This window comes from Leptodactylus fuscus, chromosome 11 (genome assembly GCF_031893055.1).
Source record: "Leptodactylus fuscus isolate aLepFus1 chromosome 11, aLepFus1.hap2, whole genome shotgun sequence".
Taxonomy (NCBI): Eukaryota; Metazoa; Chordata; class Amphibia; order Anura; family Leptodactylidae; genus Leptodactylus; species Leptodactylus fuscus.
In genome coordinates this window covers 44,043,893-44,065,004 of record NC_134275.1, presented here as the reverse complement: position 1 = coordinate 44,065,004, position 21,112 = coordinate 44,043,893, and the positions used below count along the sequence as shown (strand labels likewise).

The 21,112-nt window shown below is 45.0% G+C and overlaps 1 protein-coding gene across 2 annotated transcripts in view; it reads right to left on the bottom strand.

The window, feature by feature from the left end:
* The window catches only part of KCND1 (potassium voltage-gated channel subfamily D member 1), a 55,624-nt gene extending 54,706 nt beyond the window's left edge, over positions 1-918 (bottom strand). For both annotated transcript variants that reach the window (XR_012711859.1, XM_075260499.1), the window contains exon 1: positions 813-918. The gene's annotated coding sequence lies outside the window, so the exon portion shown is untranslated. The remainder of the gene's footprint in view (positions 1-812) is intronic.
* Between the last annotated feature and the right edge of the window lie 20,194 nt (positions 919-21,112).

Genomic DNA, 21,112 nt, shown 5'->3' with positions numbered 1-21,112 from the left:
TTTCTCCATCAGCAGTCCCCTTTCTAAACTCAACAGGCAGTCCCTTTCTTTACTCAACCAACAGTCTCCATCTGATCTCCATCAGAAGTCCTCTGGTTTGTACATGAGCAGTCCCTCTCTATTTGCAACCTGCGGTCTCACCTCTGATCTCCACTGGTAGTCCATTTCTTTACACCAGCAGCAGTCCCTTGTTTTCTTCACCACCAGTCCTTTTTTTCTCCACCAGTAGTTCCTGTCTTTTTACCCCCTACATTCCCCTTTCTTTACTCCACCAGCACTCCCCATCTGATCACTACCAGCAGTCCCTGACTTGCCACCTGTGGTCTCCCCTCTGATTTCCATTGTCAGTCCCCTTCTTTACTTCAACAGTAGTCCCTATCTGGAGAACCAGCGGTCCTTTCAGTTCTCCACCACCAATACTTTTCTTTTCTCCAACAGTCCCTGACTTTTTTGCTACCAGCAGTCATCTCAGTTTTCCACCACCAGTTCTTTTCTTTTCTCCAACGGTTCCTGTCTAATTTCTACCACCAGTCTCTTTTCTCCAACAGTTCCTATCTATTTGCCACCAGCAGTCCAGTTGTTTTCTCCACCATTGGTCTTCTTGGTTCTTCACCACCAGTCCCTTTCATTTCTCCAACAGTCCCTGTCTCTTCTTCACCAGCAGTCCCCTTGTTTCTGCACCAGCAGTCCCTGTCTATTGCCACCTGCAGTCTGTTTTTTCCACCACTCTGCCTGCCTATTCTCCATAAGCTGTGCTTGTATCCTCTATGAGCAGCCAGATGTATTTGAGGGTCTACATAAGCAGTCCTTACCTGGTCTCTATCAGTAGTCCCTGTAGTCCAGGTAGCTCTTACTCTCCACAGTGGACCAGAAGAGATACAGGAGTCACCCCAGGGCTGCCTTCCCTCATCTCAGAGCCTGGATTCGGAGTATTCCCCCTCCCTATCATCACTCCCCTCCCTTCTCTCTCCATCCTCACTCACTCCCTTCTTCTCATCTCTTAATCGCTCTGCAGGAGGAGGGACCTGGCGGAGGCTCTAGTACTGAAGCCAGGGAATAGGGGCTGCAAGTATTGGGGATTGCATGGGGTATTAACCCCTGATCTACTGAGCTGGAGCCAGTGACAAAGGACTGCAATGAGTTTTAACCCCTAGATTGCTGCAACAGGAATTTCAAATAGGGAAGGCAGGATGACAGTTTTAACCTCTGCACTGCAGCACTGGATCCAGATGTAGTAGACAGGATGGGAGTATTAACTTAGAGACATACAATAGATGGAATTAGAGGACTTACCATCTGACTGCAGAATAAGGATCAGATACGGTGGAGATGATGGGAGTAATACAGCTATACTGCAAGTTCTGGAAACCTAGAGCAGATAGAGGGAACATAATGGGAGTATTAACCTCTGCACTGCAGCACTGGAGTCAAATGCAGTGAATGGGTTTGGAGCATAAATCTACAGTCACATGTAATGGTTAATATGGGAAAATTAACCACTACACTGCAGTGAAATACTGGGAACAGGATGGCAGTATTAACCTGTGCAGTGCAGGACGAGAGGTAGATACACTGGACATGATGGGAGTATTCACCTCTGCACTGCAGTCTACATAGGTATTAGGATAGGGGCATTAACCAATACACTGCCTAACTGGAGCCACATATAGTGTGAGCATTAACACAAAGCTATATGGGAGCATTAGTATGTGCACTGCAGCACTGGAGCCAAGAGAAAGGAATACAATCTAAGTGCTGCAGCCACATACAAGAAGCACACAAGTATGGAAGTAGCACTGAGAAATGGATATATACAGTATATAAGGAGCATGCCAGAATAACATGGATAACTTTGGTATATAATTCTATATGTACAGCTGATACAAATTATACATCTTCTTCTACATACGTACCATGCTGGTATAACCTGGGTATCTCCTGTATATAATTCTTGTACATAGTGATATGGGCCATACTGGTATAACCTGGGTATCTCCTGTATATAATTCTATATGTACAGCTAGAATACGTTATACATAGTTACATACATAGTTACATAGTAGATGAGGTTGGATAAAGACATGAGTCCATCAAGTTCAACCTATAACCCTACAATCCCCTACAGTGTTCATCTTCTTGTACATAGTGATATGGACCATACTGGTATAACCTGGGGATCCCCTGTATATAATTCTATATGTACAGCTGGTATAAGTTACACATCTTCTTGTACATAGTGATATGGGCCATACTGGTATAACCTGGGTATCTCCTGTATATAATTCTATATGTACAGCTGGTATAAGTTCGACATCTTCTTGTATACAATGATATGGGCCATACTGGTATAACCTGGGGATCTCCTGTATACAATTCTATATGTATAGCTGGTATAAGTTATACATCTTCTTGTATATAGTGATATGGGCCATACTGTTATAACCTGGGGATCTCCTGTATATAATTCTATATGTATAGCTGGTATAATGGGTAAAATATGCCAATCTATTCTCTAGCTGGTATAAGTTATACATCTTCTTGTATATAGTGATATGGACCATGTTAGTATAACCTGGGTATTTCCTGTATACAATTCTGTGTGTACAACTAGTCTAAGTTATAAACCTTCTTGTATGTAGTGATATGGAGCATGCTAGTATAGCCTGGGGATCTCCTGTATATAATTCTATATGTACAGCTGGTATAGGTTATACATCTTCTTGTACATAGTGATATAGTTTTTGCCGGTATAACCTGGGTATTTCCTGTATATAATATTATATGTACAGCTGGTATAAGTTATACAACTTCTTATATGTAGTGATATGAACCGTCATGATATAACCTGGGTATCTCCAGTATATCTTTATAGATGACAGTTATTCTTAGTTAGGACATATATATTTCTATTATACCTGTACATATGTAGTTAGTTATCTATCATGCTGTCTGTAACGTAACGCTAGCAGTTATCTCTCTTTCCTTCAGTGATGTAGATTTCCTGTCTTGCCACATGCAGGCCCATGTAATTGTGTCTTGTCTATGGCTTTGTCCTGCTTTGCGTGACGGCATGACCTGCTCTGAATTGCAAATGTGCGGCACATAAGGTTAGACTGGGCTTCACTGGTGTAATAAGCTTCTGGTCAATGAGCTGTGGTTCCTCGCCTCAGTCACGGAGCTTCACACACTGCAGATCATTACCCGCCACAAAATTTATGTTAATTAAAAATCGTTACAGTAACCAGAGGCCGACACGTGATATCATCTGATGACATAATGCATAGTTCACAAGGCAGGACCCCTAAATTAAGTAAGCCTGTTGGGTGATATCTGCTGTGTGAGAGTAGGTTATGAAACAGGGAGAAGCTGAGCTCTGCCATATAAAGAGTTATATGATAGAGGTGAGAAGCTGAGCTGTGTGATATATAGGGTTATTTAATAGAGGAGAGAAGCTGAACTGTGTGGTATATAAAATTATATAACAGAGGAGAGAAGCTGAGCTCTGTGGTATATAGGTTATGTGATAGAGGAGAGAAGCTGAGCTCTGTGATATATAGGGTTATATGATAGAGGAGAGAAGCTGAGCTCTGTGGTATATAGGTTATGTGATAGAGGAGAGAAGCTGAGCACTCGCTCACATCTGCGCCCCGGTCTCTGTTTTGCAGGTTTCAGTTTTCTGCAAGAAACTGGACAGGAGACGGAAACCTGGAGTAATTTTTCAAACCGATTAATTTGAATGGGTTTAGAAAGTGTCCGGCCGTGAGCACCTGTGAGCGTTTTGTGCGCTCCGCGGCGAAACTGTTTTTTTTTTTATCCAGACACAAAGTAGGACATGCAGGACTTTGTGTCCGGTTAAAAAAAACCACACCAAAAAACGGTTTCACCGCAGAGAGCACAAAACGCTCACAGGCACTCATGGCCAGACACGGTCTGCCAGGTTTCCGTCTTCTGTCGGCAGAAGAGGGAAACCTGAAAACGGAGATCGGGCGCTGGTGTGAACCCAGCATAATATATAGGGTTTTTTAATAGAGGAGAGAAGCTGAGCTCTGTGGTATATAGTGTTATATAACAGAGGAGAGAAGCTGAGCTCTGTGGTACATAGTGTTATATAACGGAAGAGAGAAGCTGAGCTCTATGGTATATACACTCACCGGCCACTTTATTAGGTACACCTGTCCAACTGCTCGTTAACACTTAATTTGTAATCAGCCAATCACATGGCGGCAACTCAGTGCATTTAGGAATGTAGACATGGTCAAGACAATCTCCTGCAGTTCAAACCGAGCATCAGTATGGGGAAGAAAGGTGATTTGAGTGCCTTTGAACGTGGCATGGTTGTTGGTGCCAGAAGGGCTGGTCTGAGTATTTCAGAAACTGCTGATCTACTGGGATTTTCACGCACAACCATCTCTAGGGTTTACAGAGAATGGTCCGAAAAAGAAAAAACATCCAGTGAGCGGCAGTTCTGTGGGCGGAAATGCGTTGTTGATGCCAGAGGTCAGAGGAGAATGGCCAGACTGGTTCGAGCTGATAGAAAGGCAACAGTGACTCAAATAGCCACCCGTTACAACCAAGGTAGCCAGAAGAGCATCTCTGAACGCACAGTATGTCGAACTTTGAGGCAGATGGGCTACAGCAGCAGAAGACCACACCGGGTGCCACTCCTTTCAGCTAAGAACAGGAAACTGAGGCTACAATTTGCACAAGCTCATCGAAATTGGACAATTGAAGATTGGAAAAACGTTGCCTGGTCTGATGAGTCTCGATTTCTGCTGCGACATTCAGATGGTAGGGTCAGAATTTGGCGTCAACAACATGAAAGCATGGATCCATCCTGCCTTGTATCAACGGTTCAGGCTGGTGGTGGTGGTGTCATGGTGTGGGGAATATTTTCTTGGCACTCTTTGGGCCCCTTGGTACCAATTGAGCATCGTTGCAACGCCAAAGCCTACCTGAGTATTGTTGCTGACCATGTCCATCCCTTTATGACCACAATGTACCCAACATCTGATGGCTACTTTCAGCAGGATAATGCGCCATGTCATAAAGCTGGAATCATCTCAGACTGGTTTCTTGAACATGACAATGAGTTCACTGTACTCCAATGGCCTCCACAGTCACCAGATCTCAATCCAATAGAGCATCTTTGGGATGTGGTGGAACGGGAGATTCGCATCATGGATGTGCAGCCGACAAATCTGCGGCAACTGTGTGATGCCATCATGTCAATATGGACCAAAATCTCTGAGGAATGCTTCCAGCACCTTGTTGAATCTATGCCACGAAGAATTGAGGCAGTTCTGAAGGCAAAAGGGGGTCCAACCCTTTACTAGCATGGTGTACCTAATAAAGTGGCCGGTGAGTGTAAGTTATATCATAGAGGAGAGAAGCTGAGCACTATAATATATAGGGTTATTTAATAGAGGAGAGAAGCTGAGCTCTGTGGTATTTAGTGTTATACAACAGAGGAGAGAAGCTGAGCTCTGCCGTATATAGGTTATATGATAGAGGAGAGAAGCTGAGCACTGTAATATATAGGGTTATTTAATAGAGGAGAGAAGCTGAGTTCTGTGATATATAGGTTATTTAATAGAGGAGAGAAGCTAAGCTCTGTGGTATACTGTATAGTATTATATAACAGAAGAGAGAAGCTGAGCTCTGTGGTATATAGTGTTATATAACAGAGGAGAGAAGCTGAGCTCTGTGGTATATAGTGTTATATAACAGAGGAGAGAAGCTGAGCTCTGTGGTATATACACACGTGGACAAAATTGTTGGTACCCCTCGCTTAATGAAAGAAAACCCCACAATGATCACAGAAATAACTTGAATCTGACAAAAGTAATAATAAATACAAAATCTATGAAAATGAACAAATGAAAGTCAGACATTGCTTTCGCTTCAACAGAATTTTTTTTTTTAAATAAACCTCATGAAACAGGCCTGGACAGAAATGATGGTTCCCTTAACTTAATATTTTATTGCACAACCTTCTGAGGCATTCGCTGCAATCTAACGATTCCTGTAACTGTCAATGAGACTTCTGAACCTCTCAGCAGGTATTTTGGCCCCTTCTCATGAGCAAATGTCTCCAGTTGTCTGGGGTTTGGATGGTGCCTTTACCAGACGGCATGTTTCAGCTCCTTCCAAAGATGCTCAATAGGATTTAGGTCAGAGCTCATCAAAGGCCACTTCAGAATAGTCCAATGTTTTCCTCTTAGCCATTCTTGGGTGTTTTTAGCTCTGTGTTTTGGGTCATTATTAGAGATGAGCGAACACTAAAATGTTCGAGGTTCGAAATTCGATTCGAACAGCCGCTCAATGTTCGTGTGTTCGAACGGGTTTCGAACCCCATTATAGTCTATGGGGAACAGATACTCGTTAAGGGGGAAACCCAAATCCGTGTCTGGAGGGTCACCAAGTCCACTATGACACCCCAGGAAATGATGCCAACACCTCTGGAATGACACTGGGACAGCAGGGGAAGCATGTCTGGGGGCATCTAACACACCAAAGACCCTCTATTACCCCAACATCACAGCCTAACAACTACACACTTTACACACTCAATACCACCTCTCTGACAGTAGGAAAACACCTTGAAACATGTGTATTTGGCACTTGCAGTGAGGAGAGCTTGTCACCAGCAGTGAATTTGGCCCTTGTAGTAAGTTGAGGTTGGCACCAACATTTGTTTTGAAAATCAGGGTGGATTGAGCCTCTAACCAGCAGAGTTTGGGCAAATTCATCGTGGAGGGAGCCTCTAAACACCCCAGTTTGGGCAAATTCATGGTGGAGGGAGCCTCTAAAAACCCCAGTTTGGACCAATTCATGGTGGAGGGAGCCTCTAACCAGCCCAGTTTGGGCAAATTCATGGTGGAGGGAGCCTCTAACCAGCCCAGTTTGGACCAATTAATGGTGGAGGGAGCCTCTAACCAGCCCAGTTTGGACCAATTAATGGTGGAGGGAGCCTCTAACCAGCCCAGTTTGGACCAATTAATGGTGGAGGGAGCCTCTAACCAGCCCAGTTTGGACCAATTAATGGTGGAGGGAGCCTCTAACCACCCCAGTTTGGACCAATTCATGGTGGAGGGAGCCTCTAAACAGCCAAGTTTGGACCAATTCATGGTGGAGGGAGCCTCTAAAAACCCCAGTTTGGACCAATTCATGGTGGAGGGAGCCTCTAACCAGCCCAGTTTGGGCAAATTCATGGTGGAGGGAGCCTCTAAACAGCCCAGTTTGGGCAAATTCATGGTGGAGGGAGCCTCTAACCAGCCCAGTTTGGACCAATTAATGGTGGAGGGAGCCGCTAAACAGCCCAGTTTGGGCAAATTCATGGTGGAGGGAGCCTCTAAACAGCCCAGTTTGGACCAATTCATGGTGGAGGGAGCCTCTAAAAAACCCAGTTTGGACCAATTCATGGTGGAGGGAGCCTCTAAACAGCCCAGTTTGGGCAAATTCATGGTGGAGGGAGCCTCTAAACAGCCCAGTTTGGGCAAATTCATGGTGGAGGGAGCCTCTAACCAGCCCAGTTTGGACCAATTAATGGTGGAGGGAGCCTCTAAACAGCCAAGTTTTGGGAAATTCATGGTGGAGGGAGCCTCTAACCAGCCCAGTTTGGACCAATTCATGGTGGAGGGAGCCTCTAAACAGCCCAGTTTGGGCAAATTCATGGTGGAGGGAGCCTCTAAAAAACCCAGTTTGGACCAATTCATGGTGGAGGGAGCCTCTAACCAGCCCAGTTTGGACCAATTAATGGTGGAGGGAGCCTCTAAACAGCCAAGTTTGGACCAATTCATGGTGGAGGGAGCCTCTAAAAACCCCAGTTTGGACCAATTCATGGTGGAGGGAGCCTCTAACCAGCCCAGTTTGGGCAAATTCATGGTGGAGGGAGCCTCTAAACAGCCCAGTTTGGGCAAATTCATGGTGAAGGGAGCCTCTAACCAGCCCAGTTTGGACCAATTAATGGTGGAGGGAGCCGCTAAACAGCCCAGTTTGGACCAATTCATGGTGGAGGGAGCCTCTAAAAACCCCAGTTTGGACCAATTCATGGTGGAGGGAGCCTCTAAAAAACCCAGTTTGGACCAATTCATGGTGGAGGGAGCCTCTAACCAGCCCAGTTTGGACCAATTAATGGTGGAGGGAGCCTCTAAACAGCCAAGTTTGGACCAATTCATGGTGGAGGGAGCCTCTAAAAACCCCAGTTTGGACCAATTCATGGTGGAGGGAGCCTCTAACCAGCCCAGTTTGGACCAATTAATGGTGGAGGGAGCCTCTAACCAGCCCAGTTTGGACCAATTAATGGTGGAGGGAGCCTCTAACCACCCCAGTTTGGACCAATTCATGGTGGAGGGAGCCTCTAAACAGCCAAGTTTGGACCAATTCATGGTGGAGGGAGCCTCTAAAAACCCCAGTTTGGACCAATTCATGGTGGAGGGAGCCTCTAACCAGCCCAGTTTGGGCAAATTCATGGTGGAGGGAGCCTCTAAACAGCCCAGTTTGGGCAAATTCATGGTGGAGGGAGCCTCTAACCAGCCCAGTTTGGACCAATTAATGGTGGAGGGAGCCGCTAAACAGCCCAGTTTGGGCAAATTCATGGTGGAGGGAGCCTCTAAACAGCCCAGTTTGGACCAATTCATGGTGGAGGGAGCCTCTAAAAAACCCAGTTTGGACCAATTCATGGTGGAGGGAGCCTCTAAACAGCCCAGTTTGGGCAAATTCATGGTGGAGGGAGCCTCTAACCAGCCCAGTTTGGACCAATTAATGGTGGAGGGAGCCTCTAAACAGCCAAGTTTTGGGAAATTCATGGTGGAGGGAGCCTCTAACCAGCCCAGTTTGGACCAATTAATGGTGGAGGGAGCCTCTAAACAGCCCAGTTTGGACCAATTTATGGTGGAGGGAGCCTCTAAACAGCCCAGTTTGGGCAAATTCATGGTGGAGGGAGCCTCTAAAAAACCCAGTTTGGACCAATTCATGGTGGAGGGAGCCTCTAACCAGCCCAGTTTGGGCAAATTCATGGTGGAGGGAGCCTCTAAACAGCCCAGTTTGGGCAAATTCATGGTGGAGGGAGCCTCTAACCAGCCCAGTTTGGACCAATTAATGGTGGAGGGAGCCGCTAAACAGCCCAGTTTGGGCAAATTCATGGTGGAGGGAGCCTCTAAACAGCCCAGTTTGGACCAATTCATGGTGGAGGGAGCCTCTAAAAAACCCAGTTTGGACCAATTCATGGTGGAGGGAGCCTCTAAACAGCCCAGTTTGGGCAAATTCATGGTGGAGGGAGCCTCTAACCAGCAGAGTTGTGGGAAAGCAGGGTGGAGGGAGCCTCTAACCAGCAGAGTTGGTGGAAATCAGGGTGGAGGGAGCCTCTAACCAGCAGAGTTGGGGGAAATCATGTTGGAGGGAGCCTAGTATTAGCAGAATTGTGCAACGCTTATGGTGGATGAGTATGAGGATGCGGAGGAATTGGAGAGGTTGAGTACAGACATGGAGTTTCATGTTGGGGTGCTTTACACAGGTGGGCACAAAAATGAAGGCTCTATCCAGTGGTGGTTCATTTTTATCAAAGTGAGCCGGTCGGCACTCTCAGCTGACAGACGGGTGCGCTTGTCAGTGATGATGCCACCGGCTGCACTGAACACCCTCTCAGATAGGACGCTGGCGGCAGGACAGGACAGCACCTCCAAGGCATATAGGGCAAGTTCAAGCCACAGGTCCAACTTCGACACCCAATACGTGTAGGGCGCAGAGGGGTCGGAGAGGACAGGGCTGTGGTCGGAAAGGTATTCCCGCAACATGCGCCTATACTTCTCACGCCTGGTGACACTAGGACCCTCCGTGGTGGCACTTTGGCGAGGGGGTGCCATCAAGGTGTCCCAGACCTTAGACAGTGTGCCCCTCGTTTGTGTGGACCGGTGAGAACTTGGTTGCCTACTGGAGGAACTGCCCTCCCTGCCGCCAACGTCACATGCTGGAAACATCTCCATCATATTCTGCACCAATTGCCTGTGGCAAGCATTGATGCGATTGGCCCTCCCCTCTACCGGAATAAAAGACGAGATGTTGTTTTTATACCGGGGGTCAAGGATAGCAAAGATCCAGTACTGGTTGTCCTCCATGATTTTGACAATACGCTTGTCGGTTGTAAAGCACCCCAACATGAACTCAGCCATGTCTGCCACAGTGTTAGTTGGCATGACTCCTCTGGCCCCACCGGAAAGTTCAATCTCCATTTCCTCCTCATCCTCCATGTCTACCCATCCGCGCTGCAACAATGGGACGATTCGAAGTTGCCCGGAAGCCTCCTGTATCACCATCACATCATCGGACAACTCTTCTTCCTCCTCCTCCTCCTCCTCCTCCTCCATTAAACGCAGTGAAGCGGACAGATGTGTGGACCTACTCTCCAGCTGTGACGGATCGGATGCTATCCCTAACTCCTCTGTGTGATCTGAGTTATCCCTGATGTCAATCAGGGATTCTCTCAGAACACACAAGAGCGGGATTGTAAGGCTCACCATCGCATCCTCAGAGCTCACCCTCCTTGTGGACTCCTCAAAGACCCGTAGGATGTCACAAAGGTCTCTCATCCATGGCCACTCATGGATGTGAAACTGAGGCAGCTGACTTTGTGGCACCCTAGGGTTTTGTAGCTGGTATTCCATCAAAGGTCTCTGCTGCTCAACCACTCTATTCAACATCTGAAACGTTGAGTTCCAGCGTGTGGGGACGTCGCACAAAAGCCGGTGTTGTGGCACATGCAGGCGTCGCTGGAGAGATTTTAAGCTAGCAGCGGCTACTGTCGACTTGCGAAAGTGGGCGCACATGCGCCGCACTTTCACCAGTAGCTCTGGAACATTGGGGTAGCTCTTTAGGAAACGTTGCACCACTAGGTTGAAGACGTGGGCCAGGCATGGAACATGTTGGAGTCCGGCAAGCTCCAGAGCTGCTACCAGGTTCCGGCCGTTATCACAAACGACCATGCCTGGGCCCAGGTGCAGCGGCTCAAACCATATTGCCGTCTCATCGAGGAGGGCATCCCTCACCTCGGAGGCAGTGTGCTGTCTGTCCCCCAAGCTGATCAGCTTCAGCACAGCCTGCTGACGTCTACCAACGCCAGTGCTGCAACGTTTCCAACTCGTAGCTGGGGTCAATCTAACAGCGGAGGAGGAGGCGGTGGCGGAGGAGGAGGCGGTGGCGGAGGAGGAGGCGGTAGAGGAGGAGGAGGAGGGGGGTGTTCTTCTCGTGTCCCTGCCAGGAATGTTAGGCGGGGAGACGAGGTACACCGGGCCAGTTTGGGAAGCAGTCCCAGCCTCAACTACATTCACCCAGTGTGCCGTCAGTGAAATATAGCGTCCCTGTCCGCATGCACTTGTCCACGCGTCGGTGGTCAAGTGGACCTTTGTGCAAAGCGCGGAACTAAGGGCCCGCCTGATGTTGAGTGACACGTGCTGGTGCAAGGCGGGGACGGCACACCGGGAGAAGTAGTTACGGCTAGGGACGGCATAGCGAGGTGCCGCAGTTGCCATCAGGTCCAGGAAGGCGGGAGTTTCAACAAGCCGGAACGCCAACATCTCCTGGGCCAGCAGTTTAGCGATGTTGGCGTTCAAGGCTTGCGCGTGTGGGTGGTTAGCAGTGTATTTCTGCCGCCGCTCCAATGTCTGAGAGATGGTGGGTTGTTGTAAAGAAACGCCTGATGGTGCCTTTGATGGTGCAGGAGAAGGAGATAAGACAGGATCAGGGGAGGATGAGGTAGAAGTCAACAAAGTGGCGGAGGCAGATGAAGTGGTGTCCTGGCTCGTCCTCTGGAGTGCATCGCCAGCACAGTCAGCAGTGGCAGTGGCAGAGGCAGAGGCAGTGGCAGAGGCAGTGGCAGTGGCGTGAACGGCAGGCGGCCTTTGTCCTGCCGTTGCTGCCTGCCACTGATTCCAGTGCTTGGATTGCAAATGACGGCGCATTGAAGTGGTGGACAGGTTGCTCTTCTCAGAGCCCCTAATCAATTTCGAGAGGCAAATTGTGCAGACAACACTATATCTGTCCTCGGCGCATTCCTTGAAAAAACTCCACACCTTCGAGAAACGTGCCCTCGAGGTGGGAGTTTTTCGGGGCTGGGTACGAACTGGAACATCTTGGGAGATTCCGGGTGTGGCCTGGCTTCGCCTAAGCTGCTGACCTCTGCCTCTGCCTCTAGCTACCCTTTTTGGTGCTGCACCTGCCTCAACATCCACACTACTTTCCCCGCTTGACATCCCCCCTGTCCAGGTCGGGTCAGTGTCCTCATCATCCACCACTTCCTCTTCCAACTCCTGTCTCATCTCCTCCTCCCGCACAATGCGCCGGTCAACTGGATGCCCTGACGGCAACTGCGTCACATCATCGTCGATGAGGGTGGGTTGCTGGTCATCCACCACCAAATCGAACGGAGATGGAGGAGACTCTAGTGTTTGAGCATCTGGACACAGATGCTCCTCTGCTAGGTTCGTGGAATCGTGACGTGGAGAGGCAGGTTGAGGGACAATGAAAGGAGCGGAGAACAGCTCTGGGGAGCAGGGACAGTTTGGGTTATTGTTCTGTAAAGCTTCGGAATTTTGGGAGGAAGGAAGACAAGACTGTTGGGTAATAGGAGGAGAGGAGGCAGAGTCTGACTGGCTGCTGGACAATGTGCTGTAAGCGTTCTCTGACAGCCATTGCAAGACCTGTTCCTGGTTCTCGGGCCTACTAAGGTTTGTACCCTGCAGTTTAGTTAATGTGGCAAGCAACCCTGGCACTGTGGAGTGGCGCAATGCTTGCTGCCCCACAGGAGTAGGCACGGGACGCCCTGTGGCTTCACTGCTACCTTGCTCCCCAGAACCATTCCCCCGACCTCGCCCACGGCCTCGTCCACGTCCCTTTCCGGGAGCCTTGCGCATTTTGAATTCCTAGTTAGAAATTGGCACTGTATACCAGTAGTAAAAATTGTGGGTGCACGTAACCCCAATATATTCTTTGAATTCCCAGTCAGACACTGGCACTATATGGCAGTAGCAAGAAATGAGGGTATTTGTATTCCCAATATATTCTTTGAATTCCCAGTCAGACAATGGCACTGTATACCAGTAGTAAAAATTGTGGGTGCACGTAACCCCAATATATTCTTTGAATTACCAGTCAGAAACTGGCACTATATGGCAGTAGCAAGAAATGAGGGTATTTATAACCCCAATATATTCTTTGAATTCCCAGTCAGACAATGGCACTGTATACCAGTAGTAAAAATTGTGGGTGCACGTAACCCCAATATATTCTTTGAATTCCCAGTCAGACACTGGCACTATATGGCAGTAGCAAGAAATGAGGGTATTTGTATTCCCAATATATTCTTTGAATTCCCAGTCAGACAATGGCACTGTATACCAGTAGTAAAAATTGTGGGTGCACGTAACCCCAATATATTCTTTGAATTACCAGTCAGAAACTGGCACTATATGGCAGTAGCAAGAAATGAGGGTATTTATAACCCCAATATATTCTTTGAATTCCCAGTCAGACAATGGCACTGTATACCAGTAGTAAAAATTGTGGATGCACGTAACCACAATATATTCTTTGAATTACCAGTCAGAAACTGGCACTATATGGCAGTAGCAAGAAATGAGGGTATTTATAACCCCAATATATTCTTTGAATTCCCAGTCAGACAATGGCACTGTATACCAGTAGTAAAAATTGTGGGTGCACGTAACCCCAATATATTCTTTGAATTACCAGTCAGAAACTGGCACTATATGGCAGTAGCAAGAAATGAGGGTATTTGTATTCCCAATATATTCTTTGAATTCCCAGTCAGACACTGGCACTATATGGCAGTAGCAAGAAATGAGGGTATTTGTATTCCCAATATATTCTTTGAATTCCCAGTCAGACAATGGCACTGTATACCAGTAGTAAAAATTGTGAGTGCACGTAACCCCAATATATTCTTTGAATTACCAGTCAGAAACTGGCACTATATGGCAGTAGCAAGAAATGAGGGTATTTGTATTCCCAATATATTCTTTGAATTCCCAGTCAGACAATGGCACTGTATACCAGTAGTAAAAATTGTGGGTGCACGTAACCCCAATATATTCTTTGAATTACCAGTCAGAAACTGGCACTATATGGCAGTAGCAAGAAATGAGGGTATTTATAACCCCAATATATTCTTTGAATTCCCAGTCAGACAATGGCACTGTATACCAGTAGTAAAAATTGTGGGTGCACGTAACCCCAATATATTCTTTGAATTACCAGTCAGAAACTGGCACTATATGGCAGTAGCAAGAAATGAGGGTATTTGTATTCCCAATATATTCTTTGAATTCCCAGTCAGACACTGGCACTATATGGCAGTAGCAAGAAATGAGGGTATTTGTATTCCCAATATATTCTTTGAATTCCCAGTCAGACAATGGCACTGTATACCAGTAGTAAAAATTGTGGGTGCACGTAACCCCAATATATTCTTTGAATTACCAGTCAGAAACTGGCACTATATGGCAGTAGCAAGAAATGAGGGTATTTATAACCCCAATATATTCTTTGAATTCCCAGTCAGACAATGGCACTGTATACCAGTAGTAAAAATTGTGGGTGCACGTAACCCCAATATATTCTTTGAATTCCCAGTCAGACACTGGCACTATATGGCAGTAGCAAGAAATGAGGGTATTTGTATTCCCAATATATTCTTTGAATTCCCAGTCAGACAATGGCACTGTATACCAGTAGTAAAAATTGTGGGTGCACGTAACCCCAATATATTCTTTGAATTCCCAGTCAGACACTGGCACTATATGGCAGTAGCAAGAAATGAGGGTATTTGTATTCCCAATATATTCTTTGAATTCCCAGTCAGACAATGGCACTGTATACCAGTAGTAAAAATTGTGGGTGCACGTAACCCCAATATATTCTTTGAATTACCAGTCAGACACTGGCACTATATGGCAGTAGCAAGAAATGAGGGTATTTGTATTCCCAATATATTCTTTGAATTCCCAGTCAGACAATGGCACTGTATACCAGTAGTAAAAATTGTGGGTGCACGTAACCCCAATATATTCTTTGAATTCCCAGTCAGACACTGGCACTATATGGCAGTAGCAAGAAATGAGGGTATTTGTATTCCCAATATATTCTTTGAATTCCCAGTCAGACACTGGCACTATATGGCAGTAGCAAGAAATGAGGGTATTTGTATTCCCAATATATTCTTTGAATTCCCAGTCAGACAATGGCACTGTATACCAGTAGTAAAAATTGTGGGTGCACGTAACCCCAATATATTCTTTGAATTACCAGTCAGAAACTGGCACTATATGGCAGTAGCAAGAAATGAGGGTATTTATAACCCCAATATATTCTTTGAATTCCCAGTCAGACAATGGCACTGTATACCAGTAGTAAAAATTGTGGGTGCACGTAACCCCAATATATTCTTTGAATTCCCAGTCAGACACTGGCACTATATGGCAGTAGCAAGAAATGAGGGTATTTGTATTCCCAATATATTCTTTGAATTCCCAGTCAGACAATGGCACTGTATACCAGTAGTAAAAATTGTGGGTGCACGTAACCCCAATATATTCTTTGAATTACCAGTCAGAAGCTGGCACTATATGGCAGTAGCAAGAAATGAGGGTATTTATAACCCCAATATATTCTTTGAATTCCCAGTCAGACAATGGCACTGTATACCAGTAGTAAAAATTGTGGGTGCACGTAACCCCAATATATTCTTTGAATTCCCAGTCAGACACTGGCACTATATGGCAGTAGCAAGAAATGAGGGTATTTGTATTCCCAATATATTCTTTGAATTCCCAGTCAGACAATGGCACTGTATACCAGTAGTAAAAATTGTGGGTGCACGTAACCCCAATATATTCTTTGAATTCCCAGTCAGACACTGGCACTATATGGCAGTAGCAAGAAATGAGGGTATTTGTATTCCCAATATATTCTTTGAATTCCCAGTCAGACAATGGCACTGTATACCAGTAGTAAAAATTGTGGGTGCACGTAACCCCAATATATTCTTTGAATTACCAGTCAGACACTGGCACTATATGGCAGTAGCAAGAAATGAGGGTATTTGTATTCCCAATATATTCTTTGAATTCCCAGTCAGACAATGGCACTGTATACCAGTAGTAAAAATTGTGGGTGCACGTAACCCCAATATATTCTTTGAATTCCCAGTCAGACACTGGCACTATATGGCAGTAGCAAGAAATGAGGGTATTTGTATTCCCAATATATTCTTTGAATTCCCAGTCAGACAATGGCACTGTATACCAGTAGTAAAAATTGTGGGTGCACGTAACCCCAATATATTCTTTGAATTACCAGTCAGAAACTGGCACTATATGGCAGTAGCAAGAAATGAGGGTATGTATAACCCCAATATATTCTTTGAATTCCCAGTCAGACAATGGCACTGTATACCAGTAGTAAAAATTGTGGGTGCACGTAACCCCAATATATTCTTTGAATTCCCAGTCAGACACTGGCACTATATGGCAGTAGCAAGAAATGAGGGTATTTGTATTCCCAATATACTCTTTGAATTCCCAGTCAGACAATGGCACTGTATACCAGTAGTAAAAATTGTGGGTGCACGTAACCACAATATATTCTTTGAATTACCAGTCAGAAACTGGCACTATATGGCAGTAGCAAGAAATGAGGGTATTTATAACCCCAATATATTCTTTGAATTCCCAGTCAGACAATGGCACTGTATACCAGTAGTAAAAATTGTGGGTGCACGTAACCCCAATATATTCTTTGAATTCCCAGTCAGACACTGGCACTATATGGCAGTAGCAAGAAATGAGGGTATTTGTATTCCCAATATACTCTTTGAATTCCCAGTCAGACAATGGCACTGTATACCAGTAGTAAAAATTGTGGGTGCACGTAACCCCAATATATTCTTTGAATAACCAGTCAGAAACTGGCACTATATGGCAGTAGCAAGAAATGAGGGTATTTATAACCCCAATATATTCTTTGAATTCCCAGTCAGACAATGGCACTGTATACCAGTAGTAAAAATTGTGGGTGCACGTAACCCCAATATATTCTTTGAATTCCCAGTCAGACAATGGCACTGTATACCAGTAGTAAAAATTGTGGGTGCACGTAACCCCAATATATTCTTTGAATTCCCAGTCAGACACTGGCACTATATGGCAGTAGCAAGAAATGAGGGTATTTGTATTCCCAATATATTCTTTGAATTCCCAGTCAGACAATGGCACTGTATACCAGTAGTAAAAATTGTGGGTGCACGTAACCCCAATATATTCTTTGAATTACCAGTCAGAAACTGGCACTATATGGCAGTAGCAAGAAATGAGGGTATTTATAACCCCAATATATTCTTTGAATTCCCAGTCAGACAATGGCACTGTATACCAGTAGTAAAAATTGTGGGTGCACGTAACCCCAATATATTCTTTGAATTCCCAGTCAGACACTGGCACTATATGGCAGTAGCAAGAAATGAGGGTATTTGTATTCCCAATATACTCTTTGAATTCCCAGTCAGACAATGGCACTGTATACCAGTAGTAAAAATTGTGGGTGCACGTAACCACAATATATTCTTTGAATTACCAGTCAGAAACTGGCACTATATGGCAGTAGCAAGAAATGAGGGTATTTATAACCCCAATATATTCTTTGAATTCCCAGTCAGACAATGGCACTGTATACCAGTAGTAAAAATTGTGGGTGCACGTAACCCCAATATATTCTTTGAATTCCCAGTCAGACACTGGCACTATATGGCAGTAGCAAGAAATGAGGGTATTTGTATTCCCAATATACTCTTTGAATTCCCAGTCAGACAATGGCACTGTATACCAGTAGTAAAAATTGTGGGTGCACGTAACCCCAATATATTCTTTGAATTACCAGTCAGAAACTGGCACTATATGGCAGTAGCAAGAAATGAGGGTATTTATAACCCCAATATATTCTTTGAATTCCCAGTCAGACAATGGCACTGTATACCAGTAGTAAAAATTGTGGGTGCACGTAACCCCAATATATTCTTTGAATTACCAGTCAGAAACTGGCACTATATGGCAGTAGCAAGAAATGAGGGTATTTGTATTCCCAATATATTCTTTGAATTCCCAGTCAGACAATGGCACTGTATACCAGTAGTAAAAATTGTGAGTGCACGTAACCCCAATATATTCTTTGAATTACCAGTCAGAAACTGGCACTATATGGCAGTAGCAAGAAATGAGGGTATTTGTATTCCCAATATATTCTTTGAATTCCCAGTCAGACAATGGCACTGTATACCAGTAGTAAAAATTGTGAGTGCACGTAACCCCAATATATTCTTTGAATTACCAGTCAGAAACTGGCACTATATGGCAGTAGCAAGAAATGAGGGTATTTATAACCCCAATATATTCTTTGAATTCCCAGTCAGACAATGGCACTGTATACCAGTAGTAAAAATTGTGGGTGCACGTAACCACAATATATTCTTTGAATTACCAGTCAGAAACTGGCACTATATGGCAGTAGCAAGAAATGAGGGTATTTATAACCCCAATATATTCTTTGAATTCCCAGTCAGACAATGGCACTGTATACCAGTAGTAAAAATTGTGGGTGCACGTAACCCCAATATATTCTTTGAATTCCCAGTCAGACACTGGCACTATATGGCAGTAGCAAGAAATGAGGGTATTTGTATTCCCAATATATTCTTTGAATTCCCAGTCAGACAATGGCACTGTATACCAGTAGTAAAAATTGTGGGTGCACGTAACCCCAATATATTCTTTGAATTCCCAGTCAGACACTGGCACTATATGGCAGTAGCAAGAAATGAGGGTATTTGTATTCCCAATATATTCTTTGAATTCCCAGTCAGACAATGGCACTGTATACCAGTAGTAAAAATTGTGGGTGCACGTAACCCCAATATATTCTTTGAATTACCAGTCAGACACTGGCACTATATGGCAGTAGCAAGAAATGAGGGTATTTGTATTCCCAATATATTCTTTGAATTCCCAGTCAGACAATGGCACTGTATACCAGTAGTAAAAATTGTGGGTGCACGTAACCCCAATATATTCTTTGAATTCCCAGTCAGACACTGGCACTATATGGCAGTAGCAAGAAATGAGGGTATTTGTATTCCCAATATATTCTTTGAATTCCCAGTCAGACAATGGCACTGTATACCAGTAGTAAAAATTGTGGGTGCACGTAACCCCAATATATTCTTTGAATTCCCAGTCAGACACTGGCACTATATGGCAGTAGCAAGAAATGAGGGTATTTGTATTCCCAATATATTCTTTGAATTCCCAGTCAGACAATGGCACTGTATACCAGTAGTAAAAATTGTGGGTGTATATAGCCCCAATTCTATTGCTAGGGGACTTGCAGGGTATTTCTGGGGTGAAGGTGGGGGGGCACACCGTTGGAACGGGTATCGGGGTATATATCGGGTATACGGGAATACACTGACAGTGTATTCCATTCAGGATCCTGGGAAAGCTGGGTTGCGGCGATTGAGCCCGTCAGTGCCACGTTACACTGACAAGCTTCTCCCTGGAATTTAGCTCTTACAAGAGCTGTTGGTTGTCTTCTCCTTCCTATCCTAGCCTGTCCCTGCCTACCCAGAATCTAAGCCCTAGCTAGCTGGACGGAAACCTCCGTCCTCGGTGAATTGCAAGCTCAGAATGACGCGAACCTGGGCGGCGCTGTTCTTTTAAATTAGAGGTCACATGTTTTCGGCAGCCAATGGGTTTTGCCTACTTTTCTCAACGTCACCGGTGTCATAGTTCCTGTCCCACCTACCCTGCGCTGTTATTGGAGCAAAAAAGGCGCCAGGGAAGGTGGGAGGGGAATCGAGTAATGGCGCACTTTACCACGCGGTGTTCGATTCGATTCGAACATGCCGAACAGCCTAATATCCGATCGAACATGAGTTCGATAGAACACTGTTCGCTCATCTCTAGTCATTATCCCGTTGCAAGACTCATGACCTGCAACTGAGACCAAGCTTTCTGACACTGGGCAGCACATTTCTCTTGATAGTCTTGAGATTTCATTGTACCCTGCACAGATGCAGCAAAGAAGCCCCAGAACATAACAGAGCCTCCTCCATGTTTCACAATAGGCACAGTGTTCTTTCAAGATATGCTTTTTTCATTCTGTAATCATAGAACTGATATGCTTTGTCAAAAAGTTCGATTTTTGTCTCATCTGTCCATAGGACATTCTCCCAGAAGCTTTGTGACTTGTCAACATGTAGTTTGGTTATTATTACTTTTGTCAGATTCAAGTTATTTCTGTGACCATTGTGGATTTTTCTTTCATAAACAGAGGGGTACCAACAATTTTGTCCACGTGTGTAGGTTATATGATAGGGTGGAGAAGTTGAGCTCTGTAACATATAGGGTTATATAAAAGAGGGTAGAAGATGAGCTCTGTGGTATATCAGTTTATAAGATTTGAAGCAGAGTAAATCAAGGCAGGACTCCTAGTAGACAGTGAGAGTCCTGATTACTCCGGCCATGCAGGATGATTGACAGCTCTCCCTGTATCCGTATGTGTACACAGAGGGTTGTCAATAACTGTGTATAGTTGGGGTGAGCAGGACTCTTAATGGTCTCACCTGAAAGTCCTAATGAAGAGACCTGCAATACCACACACAACCTGTGCAGATGTGTGGCACTGCTATTGGAAGAAGGCAGTCATATCTTTCTAACTCTGAACAACCTGTTAAATAATATGAACAATTTGGTAAACCAACACATTGCTCTTGGCAGTGCCTGCTGTAGTGGGACTGAGCTATGAGTGGTCTTTCAGTTGTGGTGTGCTTTTTTTTTTTTGCAGCGGTAATATTTTTGACTAGGGGTTAAGGACAGGAAAACGGTCTCACATTTTATTACTAGGAGGCCACACCCCTTTACTATTTTTTTCGATTACATATACAAATACTAAAAAAAACCAAACCCATAAGTAAATATATATATATATATATATATATATATATATATATATATATATTTTTTTTTACAAACATTGCCTGAGTTTGGCTTCAAAA